We start from the raw sequence: 22,258 nt of genomic DNA, 5'->3' as shown, positions 1-22,258 counted from the left end.
CCCAGTGGGTGAGGGTCCATTAGTCATAAAGACAGATTCCTGTGGGTTGGGGTGGGTAAGGCACACACCTTCAGTTCCCATGAAGATGAGAGGGAAGTCCTGAGCCCCAGAGAAGTGGACTTCAGTGCAGGGGTCACAGCTGCCAGGGGCGAAGAGATCTGGAGAAGGGGAAAAAATTAGGAACAGACATTTGCACAGCACTGTGGTTGTAATTAAGATACTCTGAGCAATCCCTAAGCCCCCTTAATATGTTGCATGCGTGAGATCTTCGCACCAGGCGATCTGTACAGCAGGGGTTCAGTGCAAACCGAAGACCAGACTGTGAGCTGTAGTGCTGATGATGACCGGTGGGGGTGGGCTTATTTTTCAGGCAGTTGGCCCAGAAACAAAGACCATCTTCAGCCCCTCATGTACTGAGTGGAGCTCTGGGTCAGCCTGACTCTACAACTAAAGTAGATTCAGCGATGAACCTTTTCTCCACCAAGATTCAGGACGTGACCTTGCTGAGAAATTGGCATTTGGAAGACAGACTCATCAGTGGCTTTCCAAGTCCAGAAGTCAATTTCGAAGTCAGGGAGGGAGCGTTGACCCATTGGGCTTCTCAGGAGATGATGGAGAAGTTTGGGGCAAAAAGACAACCCAGGGGGAAAAATTTCTACACCGAGTGTGTCGTGTGGATGCACTCTGCATGGCCAGCCTGCTCCATGGGCAGTGATGAATGAGTAAGAGTCAAAGGCAGTCTTCTCCCCAGGCAGATCAGGAAATAGTTCTAGGTGACCACAAGGTTCTGGAAATGTAAGAAAACCTCCTGTTTCATTTATCTGCCTACAAACACTGCCTCCTTAGTCACCCACCTGAGGAGATTGGTTAATGAGTCTGGTGCCTCCTTGAGAGAAATATGGAGACTGATCAACTCGGGGGTAGAAATCTGGGTTCAGGTATTCTCAGGGCAAAGGAGGTGCTGTGACCTCTGGGTGAGAGTCACCTGCAGAACTTCCATCAGGATGCAAACTCTGACTTGCGAGCTAGTCAAGACCTAAAAGGAGGCTCCTTAGAAGCATTAATCCAGAAATAATTTAAATTTCTCCCCTACCATTTTAAAGAATTACTGATTAGTCTCAATGCTATACCCTGAGTATTTTTTAAGATTAATTTTTTTGGAGTGTAGTTCCTTTACAATTAGTTTCTGCTGTACATCAAAGTGAATCAGCTATATGTATACATATTGTTGTTGTTTACTTGTTAAGTCATGTCTGACTCTTTGTGACCCTATGGACTGCAGCCTGCCAGGCTCCTCTGTCCATGGGAGTTCCCAGGCAAGAATACTGGAGTGGGTTGTCCTTTCCTTCTCCAAGGGATCTTCCAGACCCAGGGATCAAACCTACGTCTCCTGCATTGGCAGGCAGATTCTTTACTGCTGAGCCACCAGAGAAGCCCATGTATACATACAGCCTCTCTTTTTGGACTTCTTTCCCATTTAGGCCACACAGAGCACTGAGTCGAGTTTGCTGCTTTATACAGTAGGTTCTCATTGGTTATCTGATAGAGAAGGTTTGGTGCATGTACACAATGAAATATTAGCCGTAAAAAGGAACAAAATTGGGTTATTCACAGAGACGTGGATGGACCTAGAGACTGTCATACCAAGTGAAATAAGTCAGAAAGAGAAAAGCAAATATTGGATATTAACATATATAAAATCTAGAAAAATGGTGCAGATGGTCTTATTTACCCTGAATCTTGTTATCAGCTTGGCTTTTGCTGCATCTGTTTTTGGTGGACTCTCTAACCAGCACCATCAGGTGAGCGGATGCTCCCCTGGCTTTTTCACATCCAGAGGTTCTGAACCATCAGCCACCAAGTGGCTATTTGACAACATCTGCAGAAAAATTTTTGGTTGTCAGAGCTGCAACCAAAGGAGGATGCTTGTGGCAACTAGTTGAGAGTGAACAGGGATGTTACTAAACATCCTACAATGTTTAGGACAGCTACCCACCCTGAAGAACCCGGTTCATAATTATAGTAGTGCCAGTATGCAGAAACCACACCCTAACTGGGGTTTCCACATTTAGTACATAAAAATAATGGGTGCCCAGTTAAATTTGATTCTCATATTTTAGTATATCTAAGTGTGTGTATGTGTATGTTAGTTGCTCAGTCGTGTCCAGCATTTCGTGACTCCATGGACTGTAACCCTTCAGGTTTCTCCATCCATGGAATTCTCCAGGCAAGAATACTAGAGTGGGTTGCCATGCTCTCATCCAGGGGATCTTCCCAATCCAGGAATTGAACTCAGGTCTCCAAAGTTCAATCTCCAAAGGCAGATTCATCACCATCTGAACCACTAGGGAAGCCCTTAGTGCATGTTTATATATACATATATATATTTATATATATATATGTATACATATATACATATATAATTGCATAGGACAATTATTGGTTTAATATATCTGAAATATTGAAATAGGTGAATGCTTACACTAAAAAATTATCTGCAGTTTATCTGAAATTCAGGTTTAACCAAACATTCTGCACTTGATCTGGCGACCCTGGCTCTATCTTTTTATAAGAGTGTGTCCAACCTTTTCTACAAATTCCTCAAGATAGAACTTCCTTCAGTTTGAGGTGATCATTGTAAGGAAGGCATTATTGTGTAATAGCACAAATTTTGAATAAAACAAATCTCCAAGCCCACTTCTGGTCAGCTGTATAGTCTTTAATTTCTCTAAGCCTCAGTTCCCTCATACATGTTATGGGAATATGTTATGACTATTCCATGAGATTACTGAAAGAAGCAAATAAAATCATGTATGCAAAGTGTCTGACATTCATAAAGGATAATTTTCATTGTTAGCATTAATTTTTCCTTTCCCTCAGTAATATCTTGAAGTTCTACTTAAGTTCAGGCTTTACAAGACAATTCTCCCTTCTGATATACTCAGTGGAATTATGGAAGCATACAGTATTGGACGAGCTCAAAATAAGTTGACTGTTTTTCTTTTTAATGGTTGTTGTAGTAAAACAAACATACACTTAATTTAGCGAATCTTCATTATACATCTCATTGTTAGTTTTTTTTTTTTTTAACAAACTGAACACACCCAGGTAACTAGCACCCAGATCAGGACATAGTCAGCACCCCAGAAACTTTCTCATGACTTCTCCCCTTCATCACACTGTCAGAGACAATGCCATTCTCATGCCATTCACCACAAATTTGTTTTCATTTTTAGAACATGCTATAAATTGAATTATGTGGTAAGTACTTCTTTGTGTCTGGATTTTCTTTTGGTGTTTATATCTTTTCTCAACATTTATCCGTGAAATTTCTCGTGCTGTTGCACATAGCAGTTCTGGAGAATGGCATTGAAACATGTATAATATCATGTAAGAATTGAATTGCCAGTCTATGTCCAATGCAGGATATAGCATGCTTGAGGCTGGTGCCCGGTGATGACCCAGAGAGATGTAATGGGGAGGGAGGTGGGAGGGGGGTTCATGTTTGGGAACGCATGTACACCCATGGTGGATTCATGTCAATGTATGGCAAAACCAATACAGTCTTGTAAAGTAAAATAAAGTAAAAAAAAAAAATATATATATATATATATTTTTTTTTTCTTTGCTGTATGATATTCCATGTAGAAATATCCCAGGATTTATTTATCTTTTCAGTTGCTCATGGGTATTTGGGTAGTTTTCTGAGCTTTGCTACTGTCAGTGGTATTTCTGTTAGTATTTTGTAGTGACTTTTGATAACTATATGAGTACATTTCCATTGATGGTAGAGTTGTGTTACCATTCATGCATACATTTAGTGCTAAGTATATCGTCATATAGATTTGCATGGAGACTCCCAATTTACCCCCAACTAGTAGTGTCTGGAAGCTCATGGTCCCACATTCTCCTTGCACTTGATACTGTCCGTTTTTATAGATGTCAGCCCTTAGGACAATTGTAATGCTATCACACTGTGGTTTGAATCATTTTCCTGACAAGCAGTGGTGTTGTGCACCTTTACAGATGTGTACTGACCGCAGTAATATAGGTTTATAAGACATTCTGTCTTGACCCAGGTTTGGAGAGGCAGAAGCTAGTCACATTGAGAAGGTATCAAACAGACCTGTCAGTCGTCAGCCTGTCAGGCTGCCCCCTGGAGCAGAGCCTGGGGGATGTGAGTGCTCAGGGGTCCCACTTTCAGAAGCACTGTGTTTTCTTCATAGGAGCAGCAATGGTGGCTCAAGCGGGTGTCTAGGTAGGGGGGCCTGGTGAAGGTTTACAGGGCCCAGTGTGCTTCCTCATGGGGCCAAACAAGATGCTAAGCGCACCCATCAGGACATTCCAGGGCTTAGAGTTTACCTCCATGAGCCAAGCAAGGGCCCAAGCTTTCTCGGGGCAAGGTCAGTCCTTTCCTGCAGTTCCCTGCGGTCCTTCCCTGGAATCCTGCCTTGCTGGGTGTGGTTCTGCTTCCAGCCTCACTCCTGTCTCTCCTTTAGTGGAGAAACTGCAAAGGTACCGGTGAAGAGTGTGAAAGCAGAGGAGTAAAAGATTGAGGAAATAACACGATCTCTCACAATAAGCACCCTGGGACTCAGATTTGTAGATCAGGGAAAAGGTAAGAAGAAAATATACTGAAAGCCTCTGTGCCCAAGCAACCAGTTTGAAACAGAGTGTGACTGTGATAATAATGTTTGAATTTAACAGAGAATTCGAGGAACTGCACTGACTGTGCAGAGATGTGTTACAGGTATTTGAAGATGGTGAAAATGGACGTTTGGGTGAGTGGCTTTGAATTACCTAGTATCAGAGAAACGGAGGGGAGGAGATGGAAGAAAAACAGATGCTAATAGGTGGTGGATGTGGGGCTTGAACAAGGAGCAGCTGAAGATGATGCCCTCTTTTCCAGATGGGTGCTAGGGTCGCAGGAATGAGCTTAAGAAAAGCCAAAGAAAGAAATATTTTGGAGAGAAAGCCGAGCTTAGTGAGGGGCTCCATCACAGTTGGATTGCTAAAAATTTTTCCTCTGTAACCAAGCTCTTTTCCACGGCAAGGTCTTTGCACAAACACTTCACTTTCTAGGTAAAATATTCAACCTAACTCATGCTTCTGGCCCTGTCCTGCCCACCATCAAGTCTCAGTTAAGCATTGCTCCCTTCAGGAGCTGTGTTTGCATCCATATAGTGTATGAAACTTCCAAGTTTAACCCAGTCTTTTTCTTTAATAACATTTTCCTTTCTTTTGTCATGATTTTTTCTCCTGATGATTTTTTCTGTTTAGTTGTAAAATCCATGAAGATGGGCATTACCTCTGTCTGGCTCCTGTCTGTATATTTCCTGTGCTGAGCTCACTGTCCCATAGTTGGCACTTACTGAATACATTCTGAATGAGTCAATCATGAAAGAATGAATAAATAATGCTTTTATTATTCTCTAGAAAAAAGAACTCTCAAAGGATGAGCTAAAATCTAACACAAATACTTGTTTGGCAGGCAGGGAGGCTTTGGATGAAGGATATTTGGATGAAGGATATATGGATGAAACCAAGACTTTCCTGAGAGTTTCTTTTAATATAGTTTGGACTTTTGAAACATAGAAATATTTTATATGTTAAAAAATAAAAAACAAAATTTATTTAAAAAGCACATCCTGAAACTGAAAATAAACAGAAACAAATGAACCCATGTATTAATATAACCACAAAAATGAAACAATTATATTTTAAGTATTAAGTAACAATTTTGAATGCACTGATATTATCATAGACTTTTCAGTTGGTTATGCTTTAAGAGTCAAAAAAAAACTGAAAAGAATTTTATAATTCTATTAACTATATTATGAAAGTAGCAATATTAATACTGTAATTTTAAAACTCTTTTAATAAACCACTCAATCAAACAATAGGCAGAAGACTTGAGTAGACATTTCTCCAAAGAAGACATACAGATGGCCAAGAGGCATATGAAAAGATCCTCATCATTGCTAATTAGTAGAGAAATGCAAATCAAAACTACAATGAGGTACCACTTCATACTCTTCAGAATAGTCATCATCAAAAACTCGATTATTATAAGTGCTGGAGAGGGTGTGGAGAAAGGGGAACAGGCCTACACTACTAGTGGGGGTGAAAACAGCCACTAGGGAGAGCAGTATGGAGGTTCCTTAAAAAGCAAAAGAGAGCTACGGTATGACACAGCAGTCCCACTCCTGGGCATAAACCTGCGGAAAAGTTTAATTCGAAAAGATACACTCACCCCAGTGTTCACTGTGAAAAACAAACGTATCATTACTGGGGGTCAAAGGTGGGAAGGGATAAATTAGGAGTTGGATATTAACATATACACACTACTATATATAAAATAGATAGCCAACAAAGACCCACTGTATAGCACAGAGACCTGCACTCAATATTTTGTAATAACCTATAAGGGAAAAGAATTTGCAAAAGAATATAAACATATAAAACTGAATATATATAAAAAAACTGAAAATATATATGTATAACAATATATATAAAAACTGAATATATATATGCTGCTGCTGCTGCTAAGTCTGTTCGGTTGTGTCCGACTCTGTGCAACCCCATAGATGGCAGCCCACCAGGCTCCCCCATCCCTGGGACACTGGAGTGGGTTGCCATTTCCTTCTCCAATGCATGAAAGTGAAAGTGAAATTGAAAATGAAGTCGCTCAGTCGTGTCTGACTCTTCGCGACCTCATGGATTACAGTCTACCAGGCTTCTCCGTCCATGGGATTCTCCAGGCAAGAGTACTGGAGTGGGGTGCCATTGCCTTCTCCGATATTTCCGGAGGTTCTGTTTGTTTTTGCACTGAAAAATTCTCTTCATCAGCAACCATCATAGTTTAGCAACTGTTGAAATTTCTGTCTTAATTGAATTTTTTTCCAGAGTGTTGGAAAATGGTGGTTTTTCTAATTCTCTCATTCTTTCTTCATTTATGAGTTAGAATTATTCTTTGGGAATGCATGTAAGAATTAAAGATTTTAAAATTTAAAAAATAAAAACTAAAAAAAAAAAATAAACATGAGCTTACCTTCATCAAAAGAAGCTTCTTTAAAATAGAATTTGAACTATGGTATATTTACAATGTGTTAGTTTCAGGTGTGCAGCAAAGTGATTCAGTGTTATATATATTTATGTGTGTGTATATATGTATATATATATATTTAGAAAAATCATTTTCCAACACTCTGGAAAAAAATTCAATTAAGACAGAAATTTCAATGGGTGCTAAACTATGATGGTTGCTGATGAAGAGAATTTTTCAGTGCAAAAACAAACAGAACCTCCACAAATAACTTGCTTGTTGCAAAGGAGAACATGTGACTTTTGTTGAAGATCTGAGCTTGGCTGGTAGTGCGGTGTCCTGACTAACTTGTGCCCACTGATGTGGTTTAGTAGAAAAGGTACAGCATCACTTGGGAATCTCTTAAGGCAGATGTTTAAAGTGAATCTAATCAAATCTTCAGATCCAGCTTTCATTTAGGAAAGAAAGGCATAGGGCAAGATTCCCCAATCTTGGCTATGCACTGCAATCACCCTACAAAGTGAGACCATACTAATGCCTGGATTTTATCCCTAGAGATTCTGTAGAACTGAAGAAATGGGAATATGAATGGATATTAGAAAATTATTCTTTAATTAGTTGTGATGATGATATCCTGATTCTATACAAATGGACGTCTTAGAAATGGAAAGTATTGAGAGTAATAGCAGCTATTAAATTCATATTTGATATCAATTTGATATAATCATTTAAAACAATGTTTGAAAACATTACATTTAATTAACAAATAATTAAATGCTTTCCTTAACTCCCCAGAGTGCTCAGTTTCTGTTAGTGTTCAAGTTTCCGTAATACTTATCATTCTTTGTGATAATGTGATTAATTTTCTTGTTTCCATGTTCTGTGTTTTTGTGTCTAGCAACTGCACTTGCCTCTGTTTGTATAAACAGTAAGCTGTAGCCAACACCAGGGCCCTAGACGACTTGCGGAGATCAGCACCCACCATCCAGATCTTACATCTGCAGGGGTGCTGGTTTCCACACCATCTGTGTGTGCCTGAGTGTGCACAGGCAGAAGGCACACATATCTTGGCAATGACTCAAGCAGGTGGTGAGGACCACGGCGATTTGCTGCAGATGTGGCTTGTTGAGTCAGCAAATGAGCAAGTGTCTGGGGCCTGATGTCCTGCTCCTGATTCTGTGAAGGTTTTCTCTCTATACCTGTTAAAAAGGCCAGTAATGTTTCCTCTAATCTCAATATTAATATATTTGCTTATATATAATATATATATATTTATATTAGGTGGTGGTGGTTTAGTCATTAAGTTCTGTCAGACCCTTGCAACCTCATATGGTGAATATTATTATATTTGTTTTATTTTTATAAACCACACTTGATTGTAATAATCAGTTTGGGCTACTGTAATAGATTGGGAGTCTTACACAACATGATTTGTTTCTCCGTTTGGAGGCTGGGAAGCCTAGATCAAGGAACAGCAGGTCCAGGGTGTGTGAGGCCTCTCCTGATTTGCAGACGGTATCTTCTCACTGTGTCCTCACATGGTGGAGGCCAAACTCCCAAGTCTCTTCTCATAAGGGCACTAATCCTTACACCTGAGGGCTTCACCCACAGGACCTAAGTACCACCCAGAGGTCCCACCTCCTCATATATCCAATTGTAGCTTAGGATTTCAACATGTAAAGTTTGGGAGGATACAAACATTCAACCTGTAGACTATAAGATATAATTTATACATATTATTTTTGTTTTCTTCCTTCTTTCACTCTCTTATCACCTAATGATTCGCTTCAGATCAGTTCAGTTCAGTCGCTCAGTTGTGTGCGATTCTTTGTGACCCCCTGGACTACAGCACACTAGGCCTCCCTGTCTATCGCCAACTCCCAGAGTTTACTCAAACTCATGTCCATTGAGTCAGTGATGCCATCCAACCATCTCATCCTCTGTTGTCCCTTTTCCTCCCACCTTCAGTCTTTCCCAGCATCAGGGTCTTTTCAGATGAGTCAGTTCTTTGCATCAAGTGGCCAAAGTATTAGAGTTTTAGCCTCAGCCTCACCCTTTCCAATGAATATTCAGGACTGATTTCCTTTAGGATGGACTGGTTGGATCTCCTTGCAGTTCAAGAGACTCTCAAGAGCTTTCTCCACACCGCAGTTCAAAAGCATCATTCTTTGGCCCTCAGCTTTCTCTACTGTCCAACTCTCACATCCATACATGACTACTGGAAAAACCATAGCCTTGACTAGACGGACCTTTGTTGGCAAATTAATGTTTCTGTTTTTTTAATATTCTGTCTAGGTTGGTCGTAACTTTTCTTCCAAGGAGCAAACATCTTTTAATTTCATGGCTGCAGTCACCATTTGCAGTGATTTTGGAGCCCCCCAAAATAAAGTCTCTCACTGTTTTCCCATCTACTTGTTATGAAGTGATGGGACCAGATGCCATGATCTTCGTTTTCTGAATGTTGAGCTTTAAGCCAACTTTTTCACTCTCCTCTTTCACTTTCATCAAGAGGCTTTTTAGTTCTTCGCTTTCTGCCACAGGGGGATGTCATCTGCATTATTGGTATTTCTCCTGGCAGTCTTGATCCCAGCTTGTGCTTCATCCATTCCAGCGTTTCTCATGATGTACTCTGCATATAAGTTAAATAAGCAGGGTGACAATATACAGCCTTGATGTACTCCTTTCCCAATATGGAGCCAGTCTGTTGTTCCATGTCCAGTTCTAACTGTTGCTTCTTGACCTGCCTAGAGATTTCTCAGGAGGCAGGTCAGGTGGTCTGATATTCCCAACTCTTTGGGAATACCAGAATTTTCTGGAAGTTCATGGTTCATGTAGTGTTGAAGTCTGGCTTGGAGAATTTTGAGCATTACTTTGCTAGTGTGTGAGATGAGTGCAATTGTGTGGTAGTTGGAACATTCTCTGGCATTGCCTTTCTTTGGGATTAGAATGAAAACTGACCTTTTCTAGTCCTGTAGCCACTATTGAGTTTTCCAAATTTGCTGACACATTGAGTGCAGCACTTTCACAGCATCATCTTTTAGGATTTGAAATAGCTCAACTGGAATTCCTTCACCTCCACTAGCTTTGTTAGTAGTGATGCTTCCTAAGGCCCACTTGACTTTGCATTCCGGGATGTCTGGCTCTAGGTGAGTGATCACACCATCATGATTATCTGGGTAGTGAAGATCTATTTTGTACAGTTCTTCTGTGTATTCTTTCCACTTCTTCTTAATATCTCCTGCTTCTGCACCTAATAGTAAGATCTTCTCATTTCAGTTAACTTTACATCTTGGTGTGTAAGTTGCGGACTGTCACAATAGACGAGTGTGTGTCATTCACAGACTTTGTGTCCTTTCTGGGGGAGGGGTAACTTTAGGCTGCATATGGGGTAGTTGTGTCGTGTCAGGCAGCAGTGTGATTCTATCACTGAGTGTGTGTAGAGAACAGAGTTAGGAGAGGTGCATGAGTGCTCACTTGGCAAAGCAAAGCCTGGTGTGGTGTCAGCTTGCTAGACTCAAGCATATCCCTTTTCCAGTTTGTCCATCAGGAGGATGCAGGAGAGATTCCTTGTGAAAGTTGTAGGATAGGAGGGAGCAGCCGCTATTTTGAGGTTTACACACACCTTCAGCCAAGTTGTTCAGTCAAACATGAACCTAAGCACTGGTGTGAGGGAGTTGAGTGGATGTAATCAAAGTCCCTAATCCCAACTCATTCAGAATTAGGGCAATTATATTGGTTGGACTTGACTCAATTAATCAAAAGGCTTTACAAGTGGACTTAGACCCTCTCTGGGGAGAGAGAAGGACTTGTGGCCTTGGGGTTCCACCCCCTTGGGTTCTTCTGTTTGTAACTGTCCAACTTACAGGCACTGAAATCCATAGCCTGTCCCACCATTTCACAATTGCATAAATCAGTTTCTAGTAACAAACCCACATACAAGTATGTGTGTGATTCCCCATGTATATGCATGTGCATGTGTATATGTGTGTGTGTGCATGTGTGCTAAGTCCCTTCAGGCATGTCAGACTCTTTGCGACCCTATGGACTATAACCCACCATGCTCCTCTGTCCATAGGATTCTCCAGGCAAGAACACTGGAGAGGGTTGCCATGGCCTCCTCCAGGGAATCCCAGTCCCGAGATTAAATCAGTGTCTCTTACATCTCCTGCAGTGGCAGGCAAGTTTTTTCCCACTAGTGCCACCTGGGAAGCCCATATATGTGTGTACATGTTTGTATCTATGTATGCATGTGTGTATGTGAAAGTATATACATGTATGTATATGAGTCCATTGGCATTGGGCCCGTTTAACAGAGGTTTGGGTCAGAAACCCATTCATATTCTGACCCCCTTGTGCCCTCATTCAAACCAGTGGTGGACGGGATACTTTTGGACCCCAGGTATTAGTATTAATTGACTCACTCTCTCAAAATCCTCCAAAAGGCCTGGTATTTTCACCCTCCAAGCACTGCTGCCCTGGGACACAGTTGCAGGCCACCTTGGGAAAAATGTAGAGGAAGGTTTACACGTTATATTTATGACAGTGTTGCAAAGACATTCCTCAAGGACCTCTGGCCTCCTCTTCAATCAAGGTATCTTAGTTTGTAAACTGACTTAGATTTTGGGATGATGGCTGGGTGAATCTGAGCCATTTCCTTAATTTTCTTAGGTAACCTCTTCATCATTTAGTGAGTTAAGTCTAAGATCAGAAGCTCTAACATCCTGTCCTTTAAAAAGTGCCATGGAAAAATATCATATGATACCACTTATATGTGGAATCTAAAAAAATGATACAAATGAATTTATTTACAAAATATAAATAGAGTCACAGATGTAGAAAATAAAATATGATTATTAAAGGGGAAAAGAATTTGGGGAGGGATGCATTGGGAGATTGAGATTGCCATATACACACTACTATGTACAAACTGGATAGCGAATAAGGATCTGCTATGTAGCACAGGGAGGGTCTCCCCACGTGGTGCAGTGGTAAAGAATTGCCTGTCAATGCAGGAGATGCGGGTTCAGTCCCTGGGTCGAGAAGATCCCTTGGAGTAGGAAATGGCAACCAACTCCATTATTCTTGCCTGGAAAATTCCATAGACAGAGGAGCCCGGTGGGCTACAGTCCATGGGGTTATAAAGAGTCAGAAATGAGCATGCACACACGTATAAAAGAGGGAACTACTCAAGACAGAGGGGCCATCTGTATAATGTGTGGCTGAATCACTTTGCTGCACACCTGAAACTAACACAACATTGTAAAATAACTATACTCTAATAAAAATTAATTTTTAAAAAGTATCATAGAATTGTCATTTTGGTGACAGAGTTCAGAGTCAGTGTTTACTTTTCAAAAGCAGGATTTCAAGTGACCTGGGTATTGTCAACTGAGAATAGGAAAAAAACTCCAAAGCCAAATCATTCCACTGACTGGGTGGTCTCACAGAGGACACTCCTGTTTTCATGTGACAACATAAAAATCCCCTGTGCAGCTTTCAAGCCTTTCCTCCTCCTACTAGTGAATCAGGAGCCCTTTCTTACTTTGTGATTCTCAGAGCTATCACCTCCCCTGCTTCTTACTGAAAGCCCTAATCTCAGATTTTTAATCTGGCAAACTCTTCCTCCTTTTAAGTGAATGCCTGTAGTGTTGACATCTGTGAACCATCCCTACCTTTCCCTTCTCTGGGCTCCAAGAAATGCTTTGCTTTTGTTTCAGCAGTTCTGTGGTGTGGTCTCCCTGGATGAGGATAGGGACTCTATCATATTGATTTTGGCTTAAATGGTTAACAATGGCCATATTAGTGTTTACCCCACATTTATGTGTGCCAGAGGCAAGTTCAAGGCATTTCCTCCTGTCCAGTAAAACACATGCTTTCAATGACAGAGAGAATATTAAAGATAGGACATTTATTACTTTTAATTAATTGTAATTATTATTATTCATTTAATGTATTTGTTAGGATGTTTATATGTTTTTAATGCAAATGGAATATTTCCTGCCATGTCAATAAGCAAAGATGTCACAGTCATCAGCAATTGCAGCCACCACAATGGTGAGCCCTGAGAGATCTCAGGAAGGAAAGAGTACCTTCCATTGAGCAGCCATCAGGTATAGCCTCTGCCTGAGGAGAGTGCTATGGAAATTCAGGATGTGAAAACACAAGAAACTGGCCCCACACATAGAGAAGCACCAAATTCCTTAACTTGGGATAGCTGATTTTCTTTAATAATAATCTGAAATTCAAGAGCAGTTACTTATAGTACAAAATGAAGAGACACTTTCGAGGCAACAGGACATAGGAATGGGCAGTTATTTTTGTAACTTTTTCTCCAATATTCCCAAGAAAATGGAAAGTCTTTCCAATTCTGCTCTGAAAGAAATATTGCTGATAAATCATCACCCGTGACAGAGGACAGAAATCACACTTTTCAAGGTTTCTCGTATTAGCATTTAATGGTGTGGCAAAGTGCCTGAAGGCCCCTTTCCAAGATCTCCTTCTCAAACTAGTGCCTCAGATCAGATGCATGTGTGTATGCACACACCCACGTGCACACGCGCGCACACACACACACGCGCGTGCACGCACACCCCCCCACACACCTGTTTTGAAATCCAGCTGTGTTTGTGATCATTTCAGCAGTGCTTTCTGGCACAGCTGTAGAGCACTTCTCTGATAACTTACAACTAGAAAAGATGGCACCAGAAAGGCAAAATCAAGTGGAAAACTTGCTACAGAAACAATGAATAGGCATTGCCAACAGAGCATCTCATGGAAGCAACTGGTGTGGGACCTGTCCAAGGCCCCATCTCTGTGGACCTCAAGTTTAGATCCAGGCTTAAGAAAGGCATTTCACAAAACCTTTGTTCAACAAATAAATTTTGCCAATGTAGAGAGGAAGACCCAGGAAATGAAATCTCTAATGTCACATGAGCGTGAGACTGCAGAGAAGCAATGGATCAGATCTCCTCACTTTATGTATTACATTCTATCTAACTCCCCATGGCCACTATTCTCTTACAGTATGGATTCATTACAGTTTAAAAAATAACGTATAATGCTCTATTGTGTAACAGGAACTAATATAATGTTGTAAGTCAATTATACTTAAAAACAAACAAAAAACAAACATAGAAAAAGAGATCCAATTTGTCCTTTCCAGAGACAGGAGGTATGGGGAGGGGATTGGAGGAAGGGTGTTGAAAATTACAAATTTCTAGTTGTAAGATAAGTAAGTTTTAGGGATGTAAATATACAACAGGATGAATATAATTAACAGCGTTGTGTGTTACATATGACAGTTGTTAAGGTAGTAAATTTTAAGAATTCTCACCACAAGGAGTATTTTTCTAGCTCTTTAATTTTGTATCTATATGAGAGGATTGTAAACTTGCTGTGGTCATCATTTTGTGATGTATATAAGTCAAATCATGATGCTGTACACCTTATACTTTTATAGTGTGTTAATAACTCAGTTGTGGCCGACTCTTTGTGACCCCATGGACTGTAGCCCGCCAGGCTTCCCTGTTCGTGGAAATCTCCAGGCAATAATATTAGAGTGGGTTACCATTTTCTTCTCCAGGACATCTTCCTGACCCAGGGATCAAACCTGGGTCTCTTGCATTGCAGCAAATTCTTTACCATCTGACACACAAGGGAAGCCCCAATTGACAGTGCTACATGTCAATTATATATATCTCAATAAAACCAGAAGGAAAGTGAAAAAGAAAAATAAATTCAGATGAAATTAAAGAACCACTGCCTTGGAGAATGCAAGTAGGAAAGGTTCCATCAGGAAAATCAGCTGGCAGACTGGAGCCCAATGGTTGGACTGAAAAGGAGCAGCTGGTCCTAGAATTTAGCTGATTGCAGTCACAGAGGAATGCCAGCCCGGATTTACCAGACCTTCTGGTTTTCAGAGAGAAGTTGGAAATCCAGATTTTTTAAATGAACAATTTCCCAATTATTAAGTTTGGCAATTCATTCAGCATTCTTGGAACCTTGGGGTAGGCCACATAGGTATGACCAAAAAGTTTATGGTTTTATGATGCTGCACATGGTGAAATTAAGTGGGTGTGAAAAGCATGACAGCTGAGAAGAAAGACGATTTGTTGGAAGTTCAAACAGTTGATCTCAAGGCTCATGAATGTTGAATCCTCTGTTCTCTTTAGCACAGTGGACATTCAATGGCTGGGACTTGGTGATGGATGAGGTACCAGTGCTAGCAACCCCAGGGCAAAACATTGGAATTTCATCCAATATTTTTGCTTTTCCTATCTCCTGCCCTGATAACTGAGATGGGAGAAAAAAGTTAACTTCTGTATTACTTAGCTTAATATTTAGCACTTTTGGGGGTTTACTCAGGCTAAACACATATCAACAGAAATATGAAGACATTATTGGCTGGAATAATGACTCCTTGCTGTTGTTCACTCAGTCGTAACTGACTGTGACTCTGTGGACTATAGCACACCAGGTTTTCATCCTTCACTATTGCTCAGAGTTTGCTTGAACTCATGTCCATTGAGTCAATGGTGCCATCCATCCTCTGTTGCCCCCTTCTCCTCCTGCCTCCAATCTTTCCCAGCATCAGGGTCTTTTGCAATGAATTTGCTCTTCACATCAGGTGGCCAAAGTATTGGATCTTCAGCATCAGCACCAGTTTTGATAAGTCAGAAGACTGACAGTCCTGGAATTCCCATTCTATTGTTTCTGAGCAGGTACATGCTGTTAACCATGTTGAAACGTTAAGAGATGAGGCAACTTCCTGACTCTCCCCAGAGAATGTGTCAGGTCAGGATCACCTACACTCAGTCATGATCTGTGATCTGAGTATCCTTGACTCTTCCAGCTCTGCAGTCCTCACACCAGGGGACGAAGATTGCATCAATCAGCCAGCATGCAAAGTAGGCAAATGAGCCACCTTGGATATAGTTTCAGCTCCTTCTACTCCACAGCTGCTCTCAGAATCCCTAATAATAAGAAGATGGACTAAAGAAGTTACAATACAGTAATGTCAGTTGAATTGATAAAGTATAAAACACACAGAGAAATTTTTGTGTAGTTATTTTCAGCAGAAACAGACCTGTTGGTACAAGTGGGCACTAGGCAGACAGAAAGGTCTGATGGTTGCAGAAAATTCAGCATGAAACTCTTATATTTGTGAAAAAAAGTAATGTCAAACGTGCTATTAGTGAAGTCGCCCAGTCATGTCTGACTCCTTGCTACACTATGGACTGTAGCCTACCATGCTCCTCCATCCATGGGATTTCCGAGGTAAGATTATTGCAGTGGAGTGCCATTTGCTTCTCCAGAGGATATTCCCAACCAAGGGATCAAACCTGGGTCTCCCACACTGTAGGCAGACTCTTTACCACCTCAACCACCAGGGAAATGCCCTATTAATGGAGTATAAATCAATTTGGTTATTCTGGGTTTGTGTGAAGGGGTTTGTGGGATTTATCTTCATGTAGAAAATTCCTGAAGAGCAAAGAATATCCTGTTATCATTATTTTAAATATCCACAGATGCCCCCACCTCACCCTGCTCCTAAAATTACATGACTGCAAGACTGCCTGTGCATGCAGCCAGTGTGATGGGCAAAAAGGGCTGTGGAGTAAAACACGTAAACATCAGATGTGAATATGATGTGTGAAATGATGTGCTTGATGAAGAAATTTCAACAAGGATGAGTGAATGTCTTCACAGCATCAGTGACATGATCAAGTAGTTTCTTTCCCTTAAGCTATTGATTTACTATGTTAATAGATTTCTTAATTACAAAATGCCAGGGAACTGCAGAGTTAGTCCTTGGGTGATTATCATATGCAACATGTCAAATTTGCTTTGAGGATGTTGCCCACACTCTACTCCCATGGGCTCCATCTGCAGGTTCTCTTGCCCCTCCTCTGGGTTCTGAATACCCACACCTGCAAGGTGTTCTGGAGTCCTGCCCTTGGGCTACTGGAGCCACCTGGATCCACTTTGCAGATGCACAGAAAGCAGAGTGCCTGTGATTTTATACTCCCTGGAGCAGTCTGCAGGCTTCCCAGGTGGTGCTAGTGGTAAAGAACCCACCTGCCAGTGTAGGAGACATAAGAGACTTGGGTTCAGTCCCTGGGTCTGGAAGATCCCCTGGAGGAGGGCATGGCAACCTACTCCAGTATTCTTGCCTGGAGAATCCCGTGGAGAGAGGAGCCTGCTGGGCTACAGTCCATAGGGTTGCAAAGAGTCGGACATGACTAAAGTGACTTAACACACACGTGCAGCATGGAGCAATCCATGGTCAGAGCCTAAGGAGGACGAAAACCCAGCTCCTACTTGCCTGGAGCTAGGATGCATCCCTGGGATGCCTATAGCCCTGGAGTCTCCCTCAAGGATGTGGCTGAAGCTGCTGTGCCTGGGACTCTGCCTGACCTGAGCCCTTTCTTCCTTCCTCCCTTCACCCCTTCTCTCCTCTCTTGCCTGTTTTCCTTGATGAGTTTCCTAAATAAATCACTGGTGTTTGGAATCTCTGTCCTACTGTTTGCTTCTGGACAGCTGGCCTGAAATAAGTGCACTAGATCAGGTGTCCCCAACCTCCAGGGTTTATTGCTTGATGATCTGAAATGGAGCTGATATAATAATAATAGAAAGTACACAATAAATGCAATGTACTTGAATTATCCTGAAACCACCCCACCACCTCAGTCTGTAGAGAAATTGTCTTCCAAGAAATTGGTCCCTGGTGCCAAAGAGTTTGGGGACCACTGAGCTAGAGGATTGGATTTGCTGTTAAGCTTTGATTTTAGCCTATGTATGAATTTTCTGTTGCTCCTGTAACAAAAAAACACCACAAATGTAGTAGATTAAAGTACAAATTTGGGGGCAAATAAGATGGTGGAGAAGAAGGTGGATGTGGAGTACATCTCTCTCCACGGATACATCAGGAATACACCTTCAGACACAGAAGTGCATGCAGAACACCAGCTGAGTGCGAACAGGAGGACCTGACCAGCAGAAAAGAACATATAGAACCAAGCAAAACTCAGTAGGATGAAGGATCTAGGGGAAAAAACAGGAGTGTTAGTAGGACTGGACCTGACCTTGGTGAGTGGGGGAACTGAAACAGGGGTCTGATCCCTACAGCAAGGCAATTGTCTGAGTCAGAGGAGAAACATTTAAGCCTGAGAGGGAAACAGCTGATCTGTGGCAGCCTAAATGGGATGAGAATCAGACAGTCCTTGCCACAGCCACACATACCCAGGACAGGGACACAGGTCCCCTGGAAGGCACAGCATCCGGGGCCTGGAGTTTAGGGATTGTGGAGCAATCCCTGGGCGAGGGCTGCTGTTGACTGTGGAGAGATGGATCTAGGGGATGCGAGGGGAGAGATTGTGGTGGGAAATAACTACGAAGGAAATCGAGGCAGCCATGGAAGCAAGGCGATACTGCTGAGTCACACGTAGTGGGGTGGAAGCATCCCCATAGCCTCTCTCTCCCTGCACGCCAGAATCGGCAGCTGAACAGTAGAGACGCTGGCTCATCAAATGCCTGACACACTGAACTACAGAGTAGGACCCCACCCAGGTTGCTCCTTTAAGTGACTGATGCTCCAAACTGCAGATTAGGACCCCAACCAGGGTACCCTTTTAAATGCCTGACATGTTGATCTACAGAGTAGGACCCCAGCCAGGGGGGGCCCTCTATATGCTTGATGTGCTGAACAACAGAAAAGGGCCCCAGGCAAGGGAGCCCTCTAAGTGTCTGAATGGGCAGAGGTATGGAGAAAGACTGGCCAAAGAGACCTTCTAATGACCAGCTACAAGAGGCTCAAAAAAAGATTCCGAGAGGGCCATAACTCCTGCAGTGGAGGCAGTCCGTATCCCTGCACACTTGATGCCACCAGGGTCCCCAAAAGCCAAGCAGCTGTGCCACTTTGTTTAACCCTCATTGGGGCAGAGCTGTCACAGGCAAAAAAAGTCTAACGTTTATGCATGCAGGGTTGCATCGGTAGTGTCCGACTCTTTGTGCCACCCCTGTGGACTGTGGCCTGCCAGGCTTCTCTGTCAGGGGGTTCTCCAGGCAAGAATACTGGAGCATAGTGGCCAAGACTGGTTGCCATATCCTTCTGCTGCTGCTGCTGCTGCTGGTAACTCTCGTCAGTTGTGTCCGACTCTGTGTAACCCCATAGACGGCAGCCCACCAGGCTCCCCCGTCCCTGGGATTCTCCAGGCAAGAACACTGGAGTGGGGTGCCATTTCCTTCTCTAATGCATGAAAGTGAAAAGTGAAAGTGAAGTCGCTCATTTGCGTCTAACTCTTTGTGACCCCATGGACTGCAGCCCACCAGGCTCCTGCATCCATGGGATTTTCCAGACAAGAGTACTGGCATGGGGTGCCATTGCCTTCTCCAGCCATACTGGGTTTCAGTTGTGGTTTTATTTCCACCTCTGCATGTGGGTCGCCCACTGGGCTTTGCTCCCGCAGCCGCCCTGGAGGACTTGGATTTGCCCCTGTGAGGGCCAAGTGTGGAGGTGCTGCAGCTGCTTGGGTCGCAGGGGTTCTGGCAGCACCAGGTACTCGGGGGAGTTGGCGACTAGGGCAGCAGGAGATATAGCTGTACAAGCTGCAGATTAAATCCACATGATCAACTAAGCAGACTGTGTCTATGGAATATATAAAAGGCCATTGAAAACTCCCATAAAACAAACACCCTAGTTCTGATAGCTGTGGACATTGGAGGCAAGATCACAAAGGAGTAGGACCAGATCAGAATATGAGCTGCCCCCACAGCAGGTCCAGAGAGCAGCGCAGTGTTGGAGGTCATCCTAGGGAGGTGAGGTGGACTGTGACGCCCCGTGACAGAAAGGACTCTGGTGGCAATGACTCAAGAAAAACACTTATTATTCTTATATTTTGACTTGTTCTATAGATTCTTTTGGATTTTGTTTTTTTCCTTTTTCCTTTCCCTGCCCGCAGTGTAGTTGTTGATTTTATTGGCACTATGAAATCTAATTAAGCCTTTGAACTTTTTTTTACCCTCAGCCATATTTTTTGTTGTTATAAACCTCTGCCTCTATGTTGGGCTTTTGCAGTCCTGTGGAGTTTTCCTTTCTTCTTCCCTCTCCCCCCCTCTTTTTTTGCTTTTCTCTTTTTTTAATTTTAATTTTTTGAACCTATTATTATTTTTTCACATTGATTCCTTTGTTTGCTTTTCCTACTGTTCTTTTCCCCTTGTAGTTAATCTTTAATGTATGTAATTCTTCTTTATGTACCTCTATTTAACTTTATAGTCTTTCTTTCCTTTCCTCTCAACATATTTGTTAGTTTTATTTTTATTGCTTTGTTCCCCACTTGGGACCTTGCTTTAGTTTTTTTTCCAGTTTGTGCTGTGGTTAGTTTTGTTTTTAACTGGTATACATAGTTTTAAATTTCCTTTGTTTGCCGGATCTTCTGCTGCACTTTATTTTTGTTGGACTGTTTTGATTTTGCTTATGGGTGTAAATGTACATGGGCATATTCTAATTATAATTTGCCTGGTTTGTAACTGCCATTTGTTTGGGGTTCATCTTTGCTTTCTCATTTTTGGGTATTTGTTTTAATCTCAATTAATGCCACAACAAATGACTTATGGACTTCATTCCTGACCAGAGATCAAGCCCTGAGCCTTTGGAGTGGGAACACTGACTCCAAGACTGTAGACTACCAGAGAACTAACCCTAGGGAGTATCAAATAGTGAGAACTCACACAAAGGAAACCACTTGAATACAAGACCTGGCATCACCCAGCCACCAGTAGTGCCCTGTGCAGTGGGCTCCAACTAAACAACAAATAAAATAAAAATACAAACCCAGTCATCAACAGACAGGATTACCACCTCACTCAGCCTTGCCCATCAGAGGCAAAAGAAACAAAAAGGCTCAGCAGAAATCTCAACCTATTTGAAGCTTACAGAGACCACTAAATCAATCTTGCTGCTACTGCTAAGTTGCTTCAGTTGTGTCCAACTCTGTGCGACCCCATAGACGGCAGCCCACCAGGCTCCCCGGTCCCTGGGATTCTCCAGGCAAGAACTCTGGAGTGGGTTGCCATTTCCTTCTCCAATGCATGAAAGTAAAAAGTGAAAGTGAAGTCGCTCAGTTGTGTCTGACTCTTTGCGACCCCTTGGACTGCAGCCCACCAGGCTCCTCTGAATATGGGATTTTCTAGGCAAGAGTACTGGAGTGGGTTGCCATTGCCTTCTCCAGAAGGGCAGAAACCAAAAGGAAGAAAGAATTCAACATTGAAGCCTGGGAAAAGGAGACCTCAAACACAATAAGTTAAAAAAAAGAAAAAAAGAAAAAGAAAAAGCAGGGAAATACTACACAAATGAAGGAACAAACCAGAAACACATAAGTCCAAATAAAAGAAGGGGAAATAGGTGAACTACCTGAAAAAAATTTCAGAATAATGATAGCAAAGATAATAAAAAATCTTGAAAACAAAATAGAGAAAATGCAAGAATCAATTAATACCTAGAAGAATTAAAGAATATACATACAGAGACAAACAACAAAATTACTGAAGTTAAAATACTATAGAAAGAATCAATAGCAGAATATCTGAAGAAGAAGAATTAATCAGTGAGCTGGAAGATAAAATGGTGTAAATAACTTCTGAAGAGCAGAACAAATTAAAAAGAATGAGAAGAACTGAGGATAGTCTCAGAGACCTCTGGGGCAATATCAAATGCAGCAACATTCAAATTATAGGGGTCCCAGAAGAAGAAGAGAAAAAGAAAGGGTATGAGAAAAGTTTTGATGAGATTATAGTTGACAATCTCACCAGCATGGAAAAGGAAAGTCAATCAAGTCCAAGAATCACAAAGAGTCCCATACAGGATAAATCCAAGGAGAAACACACCTAGACATATATTAATCAAACTAACAAAGATTAAACACAAAGAAAGAATATGAAAAGCAGCAAGGGAAAAGCAACGAGAAACATACAAGGGAAACTCCATAGATTTAACAGCTGATCTTCCTGCAGAAACTCTGCAGGCCATAGAGGAATGGCAGGATATATTTAAAGTACTGAAAGGGACAAATCTACAACTAAGATTACTGTAACTAGCAAGGAGCTCATTCGAAATTGATGGTGGAAAAAAAGGGTTTTCAGACAAGCAAAAGTTAGGAGAATTCAATAACATCAAACCAGCTTTACAACAAATGTTAAAGGGACTTATACAGTCAA

The sequence above is a fragment of the Ovis aries genome, chromosome 4 (assembly GCF_016772045.2).
Source record: "Ovis aries strain OAR_USU_Benz2616 breed Rambouillet chromosome 4, ARS-UI_Ramb_v3.0, whole genome shotgun sequence".
Taxonomy (NCBI): domain Eukaryota; kingdom Metazoa; phylum Chordata; class Mammalia; order Artiodactyla; family Bovidae; genus Ovis; species Ovis aries.
Note: the sequence above shows the minus strand (reverse complement) of the source record.